Below are 14,275 nucleotides of genomic sequence, written 5' to 3'. Positions count from 1 at the left end.
GTTTTTGGTGCACCATTCACCCAAGTCTTCAATCTCCCTCCTTTGCTTATACTACCCTCTACTGTGGTCTCGTCAGCAAAATTGTAGATGGTATTGATGTCGTACCAAGCCACACAGTCATATTTGCTATTATTGCACTACTTGCTCTATCAATTGACTTGCCGGGATAGAACGCAAAACAAACCTCCTCATCTCAGAACTTGTGACAAATAAACAATTAAATTCAATTCAATGCTGTATGTTATACACGTGAATGATTTGGTGAGGGTGTAAGTGGCAAATGCTTGAATAATGACACTGAGGTTTGTGAAGTTGTTGACTGCGTGGAGGGCTACAGGGTGATATCGATGTGATGGTGAAATGGGCAGTGAAATGGCAGGTGGAATTTAATCCTGGAGGGTGTTGGCCAGGGGCAGGGAGATGTGATTAATATGAGAGAGTTCCCGCTGTAACACGGGCATGGTGGGGCAATTGGCCAACATCCAGATGCTTGACTCTATGGTGGGAGTATTGAAGTGAAAGATTCACATTTTATTTCACTGGAGTCATTTTAATGGTCTCCAAGGAGAAGAATATCTAGTTTACTTGATATATTCAACACACAAAATAGTGCAATTTTAAGGGGTGGCACAGTTTGTGTAGCGGTTAGTGCAACGTCATTACGGAGCCAGTGATCAGGACTGGGGTTCGAATCCTGCGCTGTCTGTAAGGAGTTTGTATGTTCTCCCCTTGTCTGCATGGGTTTTCCCTGGGGGGGCTCCAGTTTCCTCCCAAACTTCAAAGCTTACCAGGGTGGAGGTCAGTTGGGTGTAATTGAGCGGCATGGGCTCGTTGGCCGAAACGGCCTGTTACTGTGCTGTATGTCTTTCTTTTAAAATTATTTATATTGAGCTTTATCATACATTATAACTCCATGTAAATAAAATATACATTTGGATTAGCATCATGTCATATAGAAATAATAATACATGGACTCATATTCCAATCTAAACATATAATGAATAGTTTTTAAAAAGGCAAGGAAAAAGAAAAAAGGGTGATTATAAAGATCTAACCCCATCCCACTGAAATTGGCTGAAATTGAAATCAACTAGACTTGAAATGGAGCAACGGCCTCCAGAGTTCCGATGAAACATGCCCATTTACTGCATCCCCGTGCCTTGATCATTCCAACTATGAAAGTAAGCTATAAATGGACCCCAAGTCTTATTGAAAGAATCTTCCTAACAGTATGTCTGATTTTTTTATTCCAAACTAAGAAAAGACATAATATCCAGGAATCATTGTCAATGGGTGGGCGGAAAGATCTCTTACCATTTAAGCAATATTCCTCTTCTAACCAGTGATGTAGAAAATGCTAAGACCTGTTTTTGGTTAGACATTAAATATGCATTTACGTCACTGGAGAAGCCAAGCATTGCAAACAATAGACATAGTTCTAGATCAATCCCAAAAATGGCCAAAAAAATTCTGAAAATAGCTGTCCAATATTCTGCTAAATTGGGGAAAAACCAAAACATATGTATCAAAGATGCTTCAAATCTTTTACATTTATCACATAATGAGTTGATATCTGGGTAGATTTGAGTGAGCTTAACTTTAGTAAAATGTACTCTCTCTGCACCACTTCAAATTGAATCAAACTGTGCCTAGTGCACAGAGATGAGTCATGGATAAGGGCCAAAAATGAAAATTGAGGAAGGGGTGGTGGGTACCAGCATCAAAGGCATCCAAGGGAATCAGCCTGGAGAAGTTCGAGGATACCAGAACGGGGTGGTCAAGATCAAAGTCGGAGGTGGAGGTCTCGTGGACATCATAGGAATCAGGGACTCCAGCACATGGGCATTAATGATTCACTTGGCTTTGCAGCATCCGTGAGGTAAGCGGATCTTCAGGAAAAATGACTGACCAAGTTATGTGGTAGTATTGGCAAGAAGGGAATGAAAGCAAGATAAGATGAGGCTGGGAAATTATTGAGAATAATTCAAATTAAAAGTGTCATATATGCAATCAAATATTTTAATCTTTAAATGATTGCAAAGCAGAGATTGATGCCCTAAATTTTGTTTCCAAAGTACATTTTAAAAGCAGTGGCTGGGAAAACATCAAAGGGCATAAAAGAGCAATGTAATACACATAAAACAGAAAGAGCATAATCCTCATTAATGGCTCCAATGTGCACAGACCTTCCATTCAAAATGAGCATCGAAATCAAATTAAAATGAAAGTGAATGGGTCAATGAAATCTATGTACATAAAACCTGATGCATAAAAGAGGCAATGGCATAAAAAATACCGTATTTACTCGTGTAATCGTTGAAAATTTTGGACCACTTTTTCAGGCAAAAAAAGGAGGGGGGATCAACTTTTATGAGTCAAACTTTTGACCTCTTAAGTACCTGTGTTGTTCAAAGTATCAGGAGCTTGATTGGACAGGACTGAGTGGTAAGTCTGCAGTTGGGGTTTGGAAGCTCAGAATGGGTGAGTGATCGTGGTGTCAAGAGTATGGATAGGCAGGAGATCAGGGCCTCAGGAGCTCAGATGGGTGGACGGTCAGGACATCAGGTGTTCAGATGAGTGGGCAGCCAGGGCGAGAATCCATGGTCGGGAGCACAGATAGGTGGGCAGCCAGGGAGTCAGAAGTTCGGATGGGCGGATGGCCAGGGCGAGGATCTGTGATCAGGAACTCGGATGGATGGGCGTCCGAGGCATCAGGAGCTCTGATGAGCAGGCAGCCGGGGCATCAGGTGCTCCGATGGGTGGGTAGCCAGGATGTCGGATGGGCGGGCAGTTGGGCTGTCAGGAGCTAAGGTGATGAAGTGCCAGTTGATGAAGTAGACAAAGACGATATGGTCAAACAATAATCATGGCTTTTATTAGCAGAAACTCATGGTACAATAATGAAAGACAATAGATGCATATACAGTTATATCCAAGGAGAGTGTCCTTAACAGTAGAGATAATGCACAGCCAATGTTAGTACAAGGCTCGCCAAAGGGGAGACAGGCAGCTTGGCAGACATTCACCACAGGTGGGCGGGTGGCCAGGGCAAGGGTTCACTGTGTGGGCATTGGGAGCTCCAGTGGGCAGATGGCGGAGCATCAGGAGCTCTGGTGGGTGGGTAGCTGGGATGAGGATCAGCGGTCGAAGCATCACGAGCTCCAGTGGGTGGGCAGCTAGGGCAAAGGTCTGCTGATGGGGCTTCAGGAGTTCAGATGAGTGGGCTGTCGGGGCCAAAATTGGGGGTCAACTTTTACGAAGTGCTGATGATTCCATGCAGATATACGGTATCAGCTCACAGCAGTCAGGGCAAGTGGAAATGAGTGCAATGCATTCCTAATTTAATTATCAGTGTTCTGGTTCCTCTGCATCATCCTATTCCCAGAGACACTGATGCAGTCACTTGGAAATGTTACCCTTTTCTTGAGTCAGAATCAGTGGAGTGTAATGGAGAACCAGTTCATTTCAGTAATTTGAAGGTTTGACAGAGCAGTAATTAACATTGCTACTGAGTCAAAACTGAAATTTAAGCTGTTTGAATTAATACTTAAATTACCCTAATGTGAACCTGACTTTAAGTTGGCCGACATCTTTTCAAATTTCAGTTTTGACTCTGTAATCAAGTTGGCAATTTATCCTGAGATACTGTGTCCATCCAATATTTTGTGGTAAGTGAGGACAGCACGGTTGGCGTAGTGGTTGCGCAACACCATTACAGCGTCAGCAATCGGGGCCAGGTTCGAATCCCGTGTTGTCTATACGGAGTTTGTACATTCTCCCCATGTCTGTGTGGATTTTTCCCGGACGCTCCAGTTTCCTCCCACCTTTCAAAATGTAACGGGGGTTGTAGGTTAATTGGGTGTAAATTAGGCGGTATGGCTAGTGAGCCAAAATGTCCTGTTACCATGCTGTATTTCTACATTTTACAAAATTAGATATTTAAAAAAATAAGTATGACAAAATTAATTCGTCTGAAAGTTTACATTTCCAATATACATAGGAATTCAAATGTTCAAATGGTTTGCAATCTTTGTTGGCTGTATTGAGAAAAGATCCACCTTTGGCCTCCAGGTGCCAGCCTGCATACAAAAAGCTCCCACTAACATCAATACAATGGTAACAGATCAACAGATCAGGGCAACACAGTTGGCGTAGTGGTTAGCGCAATGCTTTCACTGTGCCAGCAATCCAGGGTTCAAATTCCATGCTGTCTTGTAAGGAGTTTGTATGTTCTTCTGCGTGGATTTCCACCCCGGATCTCCAGGTTCCTCCCACTGTTCAAAATGTACCGGGGGTGTAGGTTAATTAGGTGTAAATTGGGTGGCACGGACTCGTGGCTTGAAATGGCCTGTTACAGTGCTGAAGGTGTAAAAAAACAATCAGTATGATGAGATGGATGAGATACTGCAGATGCTGGAATTGGGACAAGCTGCAACCTACTGGCGAAACTCAGTGGGTAAAGCAGCATCAGAGGGAGAGAAAGAATGGTCGATGTCTTGGGTCTGAATTATTCCTCAAGACGATGTTAGTTATGGGATAATATTATCCCAGAATTCTGGGAAGGAAATGGCCAGTTGAATGGCTTAATTTCACCCCCATAGGACCATTGGATTAAAGCAAATACACAATTTTGGAGAAACTCAGCAGGTCAAACAGTGTAAGTTACATAGCAAAGATAAAGAGACATCACCTTATATTATTTATAAATATATATATATATATATATAGTGATGGTTTATATTATATTTGCATATTATATTTAAATATGTCTTTAAAAGAGATAGAATGTGGGGGGTTTTGTCTGTAGGTCACTTCACAAAAGACAGTAACACTTCACAAAAGGCATCTCATTTAAAATACAAGAGTTTTGCTAAAAGAGAAACATCATGTCCACAGTAGCTTTACAGAAACTTTGAAGAATGCCTTTGGAGACTTCACAAGTAGATGTTAATTGAACATGCTGTGGAGTAAATGGACTTTTGTCTTTAAAGCAACAGATGGCAAGATAGAAACTGATTCTGGTGCCAGAATCTGTCTGGTTACTGCTTGCTGTTTTAAGAGGGGTCATGTGGTTTTGCAAACAGTGAGAGAGAGAGAGAGAGAGAGAGAGAGAGAGAGAGAGAGAGAGAGAGAGAGAGGGAAAAGACCAAACAGGTTTTCTCTAAAAGAGAAAGAAAGAGAGAACTGACTTTGGCAGTGGCTTTTGGAAACTTGTTGAAAAGCCCCATTTTTGAAGATGGGTTGTGAGTTCTGAGTTCAGCCTGTTGAAAAACTCTTGTAGTCCTTACAAGAGGAAATGGCTGGTTAGAGTGTTTCTTCTGAAATAAGGGAAACAAGAGGAACTGTGGTGACCTGGGAGAAGAGGTTATCATTTGGAAAACCCATGATGGGGCAAGTTTCTTCGGCAAGACACTGAAGTACTGATCGTGGGAGATCAGTTTGTGTGTGTCCAATAAGCAACAAATCTCTTTTTTAAATTTTTTTTATTTTTCACACTATGAACCATACTGACCAAAATGCACACAAACATTTCCCTCTTGAATATACATAGTGTCATTTTCTCCCCTTTTCTCCCCTCCCTTCCCTCCCTCCTTCACCCCCCCCCCCCACCCACTCAACGTTCAACATATATGATACATTAAACCCATTAAACAATGAAAATAAACAAGAAATTAGTGTCTTCTACTTTTACATACTGGGTCAGTTCATTTCGTCTTCTTCTCCTTCTGTCATTTTAGGTGGTGGAGGTCTGTGGTAGGACTTCTCTGTTGTGTTCCATGTATGGTTCCCAAATTTGTTTGAATACTGTGATGTAATTTCTTAAATTATATGTTATTTTTTTCCAATGGAATACATTTATTCATTTCTATGTACCATTGCTGTATTGCTACAGCTAAGGCTATCATAATAAATCTTTTTTGTGCTCCATCCAAATCAAGTCCAAGTTCTTTACTTCTTATATTACTTAGAAGAAAGATCTCTGGATTTTTTGGTATGTTGCTTTTTGTGATTTTATTTAATACCTGGTTAAGATCTTCCCAAAACCTTTCCACTTTCTCACATGCCCAAATTGCATGTACTGTTGTTCCTGTTTCCTTCTTACAGTAAAAACATCTGACTGATACTGTTGGGTCCCATTTATTTAACTTTTGGGGTGTCGTGCATAGCCTGTGTAACCAATTATATTGTATCATGCGTAACCTCGTGTTTATTGTATTTCTCATAGTTCCGGAGCATAGCTTTTCCCATTTTTCATTCTTTATCTTTATGTTTAGATCTTGTTCCCATTTTTGTTTGGGTTTACAGCTTGTTTCCTCGTTCTCTTTCTCTTGCAGTTTGATGTACGTTTGTTATAAATCTTTTAATTATCATTGTGTCTGTAATCACATATTCAAAATTGCTTCCTTTTGGTAACCTCAGCCTGCTTCCCAATTTGTCCTTTAAGAAGGTTTTCAGTTGGTGGTATGCAAACATTGTATCGTGAGTTATACCATATTTGTCCTTCATTTGTTCAAAAGATAATAATTTATTTCCCAAGGGATCTATTGTTTTGATCCCTTTTCTCTCCCAATCTCTGAAGGAAAGGCTATCTATTGTGAAAGGGATTAGTTGATTTTGCATCAATATTAATTTTGGTAGTTGATCATTTGTTTTATTCCTTTCTATGTGAATCTTCTTCCAAATGTTGAGCAGGTGGTCCAGTACTGATGAATTCCTATGTTGCACCAGCTTTTCATCCCACTTATCTAGTACCTTCTCCCCTATTTTATCTAGCTCTAATCTGGTCCAATCTGGTTTTTCCCTTGTTTGATAAAATTCTGATAGGTATCTTAATTGTGCTGCTCTATAATAATTCTTAAAGTTTGGAAGTTGTAAGCCTCCTTGTTTGTACCATTCTTTTAATTTATCTAGTGCTATCCTCGGTTTCCCCCCTTTCCATAAGAATTTCCTTATTATTTTCTTTAGCTCCTTGAAGAATTTCTCTGTTAGGTGAATTGGTAACAATTGGAATAGGTATTGTATCCTTGGGAAGATATTCATTTTAATGCAATTTACCCTTCCTATCAGTGTTAATGGTAAATCTTTCCAATGTTCTAAGTCGTCTTGTAATTTCTTCATTAATGGTTGATAATTTAGTTTGTATAGATGGCCTAGATTATTATCTAGTTGTATACCTAGGTATCAGATTGCTTGTGTTTGCCATCTAAATGGTGATTATTTCTTAAACTCTCTCTGAAACCAACTGGAATCTTCCTGAGCAGTAACCATTTACCTTTTCACTAGAGCCTGGTGAAAATTCATAAATGTTAAATTCTGTGCACAGTATAAGAATTCCCTGATATCGGTGAACTTGGAGGAGTGAGAAGTGAGATTCGACTGCGAATCAAAGAACTTTTCTGAACTTATACACACATTACATACATGTGTGCTTAGAATTAGAAGGGGGTTAAGTTAGGTTAATAGTAATAGGTTAAAGTTTGATCATGTTTTTATGTTTAAAGAAAATTAAAAGCAACTTTTGTTTAAGTAATCATTTGTCTTGGTGAATTTCTATTGCTGCTGGGTTTTGGGTCCTCTGGATCCGCAACAATATATATGTTGTGGTGGCCCTTCGTAGCTCTCCCACGGGGCCTCACAAAATGAAGGATGAACACGAAGATCCAGCAGGCTGAATGAGGCCCGCAGGGCTTCCCTCCAATTGGCCACCACAAGCAAAAGAGCTTAACTGGCCTATCAGGGAAAGCGGATCACAAACATACCAATCAGTGCTGAGAGGGTTTTGACCATGCCCCTCATCTTAGGAATAAAAGCAGGGCTGTGAGTCCAATAAAGCTCAGTGTTAACTACACTTAATTGGGTTCATGTCGTTCTTTCTGGGAACAGCATGTTCTTTCTGAGCTAACTTGCATACAGCTATAACTTCTCCTGTGCTATTAGCTTTGCAGAGCCATAGCTTGTAGCAGCTAGCTATATACATATACTTATTAAAAAAATAGGGCAGCACGGTTTACATAGTGGTTAGTGCAATGGCTTCACAGCGCCAGCGATCGTTGAATCCCACACTATCTGTAAGGTGTTTGTACATTCTCCCCATGTTTGCATGGGATTTCCCAGGGGGCTCTGGTTTCCTCCCACCATTCAAAATGTACTGGGGGTCTAGGTTAATAGGGTTTAAATTGAGTATCACAGGCTCGTGGGCCAAAATAACATGTTACCGTGCTGTATGTCTAAATTAAATAAATAAATCAATAGCTGACATTTCGGGCTTGAGCCCTTCATCAAGGTATGGATAAATGTCAGCAGGTGTCTGAATTAAAGGGTAAGGGGAGGTGTGGTCACAAAGGCAGGATGTGACAGGTGAAGAGAGGGAGGGGACAGGAGCAAGCAGCAGGTGGAGGGATGGCTTGGTGAATAGAGAGGGAAGGGATGGAGAGCTGACAGGGGGAAGGGAAGGGAAGGGAAAGGGAGAGCAGGTTAGCAGAAAATGGAAAAGTCGATGTTAATGCCATCCAGCTGGAGAGTGCCCATACTGAGCAAAGAAGGCAACGTGACTGTGGAAACGTCTGGGTAAGTACATGGTCACATCATTAGGTTTGCTGTGTGCACCTGACAAAGTGCATCATGCCTCGTTTTATATCTCACCACCTTGGAAATGTCAGACCAGATTATGAACACACATATAGAGAGGCTCTGCTGTAAGAGTGTAACCAACCAGAGCTGAGTCCAACTTAAAACACTGAAGAGCGAATGCAAAACCAATAGTGACGATGAGAGGCATTGATTGTGTGGACAGCTAGAGGCCTTTTCCCAGGGCTAAAATGGCTAATATGAAGGTGTATAGTTTTAAGGTGCTTGTGAATAAGTACAGAGAGGATGTAAGAGGTACATTTTTCACACAGAGAGTGGTAGATGCATTGAATGTGCTGCCAGCAGCAGTGATGGAGGCTGGTAAAGTAGCATCTTTTAAAAGACAATAAGATAGGTACTGAGAAAATTGAGGGCAGTTGTTAGAGTAGGTTATATTTTGGCACAACATTGTGGACCAAAGGGCCTGTATTGTACTGTAGATTTCTATATATCTTTATCTTCTGAGACTTGCTGAGTTCCTCCAGCATTTCTGTTTTTACTACATTCATAGTGTCTGCACACCTTTGAGTTTCAATGTTACCATTACAGGCTCTGAGGTGCACATTGAAGAGCTTACTCCAAAGTCTCAAGACATGCTGAACTCTCAGTACATACCGATAATGAACCATTTACTTTACACCATTGCTTTTATCCCACAATTCAATTGTAAGTCTTGAATTAAAAATGTCCATTATGCTTTTGATTGTTCAGGCCATTGTGCACTGTGGCATGCTGAGCAACTGGAGTAAACAGTTCAAATGCATTGTTTCATCAAGAACTCAGTGTATTTTTGTTGAATGACAACATTGTCTGACGGGTTTAATGCAACCTAGACTGTATACCTGAAATGGATGAGAGGGGGTGGGGTGGGGGGTGGCTTGGGAGGAGGGAGGTGGGGGGGAGAAAAAGTCACTGTATATGTGTGAAAAAGAAAAAGTGTATATCATGGCTAATGTGATTTATGGTGTGAAAAAAAAAGAACTCAGTTTACCCAAAGCACTAAGGAGGCTGCTTGACTATGTCATATGAAAGGTTTTCAATTGCTGATCTTTGGGATTATAAGGCACTTTGTAAGAATGTGTAAAGATGACACTGTGTAAATGACCTGAACCAATGTTTTGCCCTTCTTGATGTGAGTCACAAGATAATCATTCATAGTTTGTAGCCAGCAACGGAGAAACACAATCACAAGCATCTTCCATAAAAGGGAATCAGTTTCTGCTGCTGAAGTAAATGTCTGTAGATGTTCACATGGAAAGAATTCGAGGAGCAGAGTGAACTGTATTACTTAATACTGAATCGACAGAAATCTGCAAACTAAACAGAAGGCAAAACATTGCAGCAAGAGGGCAAACTGATAAAGAAGGTCAGATGGTTTCAGTAACTTTTCCACCAGCATTAAATGGACAGATTTCTCATTTAATTGTTTTGACTTCACTGCACGGGAATTGTTTTATTCCTTTCTTTTTATTAGACTCTTTGCTTTGAGGTTACAACTGATAAAGAACTAAAGAGATTCTTAAAAAGATGGGGATTATTCAGTTTAAAAGATGAGAGAACAACATGATAATGCAGTTAAGCGTTATTTTCCAGGCAACCGTGCATTCAGTATATTATCAACTCTTTTCCCTTATCTCAAATGTAGATTTCACATTTGACAATTGTTCTCATGTCAGATGTTGATAAATTTGGCATCAAGCTGTTTCTTTGCAGAAACCGTTTGAGCTTCATACATAATGGAGCACATACCAGTGAATGGTTTTAAAATTAAATTGTAGAAAGTTTATTTTTGATAATAATTCAATTTATTTAATCATTCATTATAAAATATTGTGCACAAAATATAACTAATATAGTACGAATCACAGTAAAATCTCTTACATTTGCACACCACTTTTTGTAATTTCAAAACATGCAGAATTACTTCATTGCCAATGGAATACTTCTGAAGTGAGACCAAACACAGACTGCCAAACACCAGGTCCAAGCAAGAACTCCCAGTTGCTAACCATTTCACTTTCCCTTAGCACTTCTTTATTTGTTTACATGTTTATGCTGTGTACGGTTTTTTGGTACTGCCAATTAGTGGTAATTCTGCCGTGGCCACAGGAAAAAGAATTTCAGAATCAGAATTTATGATCATGAACAAGTCATGAAATTCAATGTTTGCAGCAGCGTCTTAGTGCAAACATTCATATTATAACCATCTGACAACATTACTATAAAAAATAAAAATAATAGTGCACGAGAAGTAAGACTGATGGCAGCGGAGAAGAAGCTGTCCTTGTGCCATTGAGTGCTCGTCTTTATGCATGGTAGCAGAGTGAAGAGGGGTGGTGGGGGTCTTTGAGGATAGAAGCTGCTTTTTTAAGACACTGCCTCATATGACATCCTCGATGGAGTGAAGCCTGGTGCCTGTGATGTCGCAGGCTGAGTTAACAACTATCTGGAGTTTATGCTTGTCCTAAGAGTTGGCGCCTCCATACCAGGCAGAGATGTAATCAGCTAGAATGCTCTCCACGGTGCACCTGCAGAAGTTTTAGAGAGTCATCGGTGACATACCGAATCTCCTCAGACACCTCGCACAGTATAGCCGCTGGCGAGCCTTCTTTGTGATTGCATCAACATGGAGGCTCCAGGATTGTATGTGATGTCGAGTACATACTCTGACAATAAATCTTAAATCTGATCCAATGGCTTGAACATTGATTTTTCTAATTTTAGGCAACCCCCACCTATATCTTGTTCCACAGTTTCCATCTTTTTTTTAAATTTAAAATTTTATTTACAACACTGTAGAAGATGAGTCTGGCCATTTAAACCCTTGCTGCCCAATTACACAAATTAATCTACAACCCCATGCTGTTACGAGGTTGGGAGGAAACTGCAGCACCTGAGGAAAACCCGTGCAGTCACAGGGAGAACGTGCAAACTCCTTACAGACAGTGCCAGCATCAAACCCGAGTCACTGGCACTGCAATAGCATCACACTAACTGCGAGGCTAACCTTGCCTCTCATCTCTTCTTTACCTTTTTTAGTTCTTTCTTTTCTCTCAAACTTTCCCTCCCTTCCCAATGGTCTCTCCCTCCACCTGTATCTCCCACCCTCTGTCCAATCCCCCATCACCTACCATCTGCTTTCCCCCTCTCATTTATCCCCCTTGATGTATTTGATATTACCCCTTCCTACTTTAGTCTCAATAATGGGTCCCAGCCTGAAATATTGACTAACCAATTCTATCCATGGATGGTGCCTAACACATTAATTTCTTCCAGTGGCTCAGTCATTGCTCAACAAGTCTGCAGTTTTTTTCTGCTTTACTTTTGAGGCATCATCAAAATGAAGGCTTTGTAGCAGCTCATGTACCATTTATCGCAATGCCCTAAAAATAGCAGTGCAAACTAGATCATGAAGTTGAGCTATGGCGTTTGAAAGCAAACCTGGTACCTGTCATATCCATCGAGGAGATTCTCCATTAAGAGATTGGTATTACTATTCAGAAATTTAGTACTTTAAATAGAGGGTAGCAGCCCATGACCCACGCTTCAGACCGACACAGGAAATGACTGTCGAATGCGGCAAGCTGAAATGCTTGTTTCCATAGGCCGCTGGCAGAGTGGTGAAACAGGCCAATCACTGCCAGTGGATCGCAGGGAGCCCAATTGGGGCCCAGGCATCCGAGGTAACCAATTGGCAGCCTGCTCACTTAAGGCTCATCCTCGTGGTGACATGGCCGAGCTGACTATAAAAGGCAGAGCTGTCACTGAATAAACTCAGCGTTGAACACACGCTACTGGTGCGTGTGTCTCTCTCTTCTCCTGTGGGTTTGAGCTTCAGCCTTAGGGCTTAGAACTGAGAGCTATAACCTAGCTGTAGTTGTAGCAGCCTTGCTACATGAGTGGATATAAATCTGCTTCATATTGACTTGAATTAAACCGAACTTCAGAAGCAAACACAGCAAACAACTCGTTTAGTGCCAGAGGTACGTGAAATTGAACTGTGGAGGTACTCCTGTATTTACTTTCCACATGGAAAATGTCCCTTAGACAAAAATCAACAAAATATAAACAAACAGAAAGTGCTAATTGATTAGGGAAAGATCAAATCTTTGTTATTATTATTTGATTGTACAAGTACAATCCAGTCCTCGGTACAAAAATATGCAGACACACAACTAGATGTAGCACGCATACAGACAAGCAATCGATATGCAAGACACACATTTCATCTATACAAATAAATAAATAAATAAAATTTGTTTTGCATGAATGAGAGTCTTGAATGGTTAGTGTGAGCAGTTGCATTGGCCGTTCAGCAACGATTGAGGGGCAAGTGTTAGGTGTTGAAGATCAAATGTCAATGGAAACTATACAGCTGATGGCACGACTCTTGAAGGCGATGATGTTCAGAGCGACCTGGGTTTCAGGTGTACAGATCCTTGAAACTGGGCACATAGGGTAGTAAAGAAGCCAGAGCACATCAGTTGTTGTATGAGTATAAAAATAACAAAATCATATTGTAGCTATTGGTTGGACTACATTAGAATAATTTAGTCATCCCATTGAAGGAAGGATGTGGAAAAGTTAGAGAAGAGATTTACCACAATGCTGCCTGGATTGGTGTGCATGAGGAATGGGGAGAAAAAAAATTCTGCAGATGTTGGGGTCAATGACAATGCACCAATGTACTGGAGAAACTCAGCAGGTCATGCAGCAACCACAGGAAACTAAAGCTGACCAGCATTTCAGGCTAGAGGTCTTAATTAAAGGGCCTAGGCCCATAACGTTGGACAAACCTGGTGTGGTGAACGACTGATCTGCTGTATTCCTGATGACCTGGCTCTGCCCTGTCCTGTGACTATACCTGTGGCCCCTCCCTCTCTGACCTTGTATAAACACTCTAACTCTTTGACCCTTCCCCAGAAAGTCCAGGTCACGGCACAGGATGAGGTCTCTGTCCATTGTGAATAAAAGCCTGTAAATCAGTGTCTCAGTCTCAGCCTCTCGAGTTATTTACTGTACGTCATCTGGTTTGCTTTCTCTAGGTGCTGAAGGCTGAGAAGAAACCTGATAGAGGTTTATAAAAGCATATAGAGGTATAGGTAGGGCGGAGAGTCAGAATCATTTTTTCAGTGTAAAAATATCGCATGCAAGAGGGCATGGGATTGTGGCACAATCGATGACCACCTGCAGACATAAAGCAAGCAGTCAAAGCCTTTATTAATCAGAAAACCTTGGCATGCCTTGACATGCTGCTGGCTCATGTCCAAGGCAGGTATAATTGGATGCTCATAAATTTGAACTTGAATGAGTAAAGTCTGGAAATTGACAGGGCAGAAGGAGGCAGGCTTATCGATGGGTGCTAACCAATAGCATTTCCTCCCCCAATTATATATGCCACCAACTGTTTCTCTGCAATCTGTGTTTTGTTGGTGTGGCACTCTGTCTTCATCCGCATTCCTTCAGGAATGTAAAATATTGCATCAGATTTAATCTCCTGGTTAGTAGCAAAAAGGTGCCAACTGGAAGCAGGAGTAATAAAGAAGACGTGTCAGTAATCTCCTGCCTGCCAGTAACAATAAAGTTCATCTGGGCCAATCAGATCCAAAACAAGCAGTTTATTTTCTTGGAACACCAACCATCATAA

The 14,275-nt window shown here is 40.9% G+C and overlaps 2 protein-coding genes across 2 annotated transcripts in view; one reads left to right on the top strand and one right to left on the bottom strand.

Annotated features, from left to right (window-relative positions):
• LOC138758116 (synaptopodin-2-like) overlaps positions 1 to 14,275 on the bottom strand; it is a 143,385-nt gene that overhangs the window by 109,184 nt on the left and 19,926 nt on the right. The gene's annotated exons all lie outside the window — the stretch shown is intronic.
• Positions 8,439 to 14,275, top strand: part of sec24d (SEC24 homolog D, COPII coat complex component) — a 291,170-nt gene continuing 285,333 nt past the window's right edge. The window contains exon 1 of the mRNA XM_069926602.1: positions 8,439 to 8,568. The gene's annotated coding sequence lies outside the window, so the exon portion shown is untranslated. The remainder of the gene's footprint in view (positions 8,569 to 14,275) is intronic.

Source organism: Narcine bancroftii, chromosome 3, assembly GCF_036971445.1.
Source record: "Narcine bancroftii isolate sNarBan1 chromosome 3, sNarBan1.hap1, whole genome shotgun sequence".
Taxonomy (NCBI): Eukaryota; Metazoa; Chordata; class Chondrichthyes; order Torpediniformes; family Narcinidae; genus Narcine; species Narcine bancroftii.
Note: the sequence above shows the minus strand (reverse complement) of the source record. Positions and strands in the feature narration are given on the sequence as shown.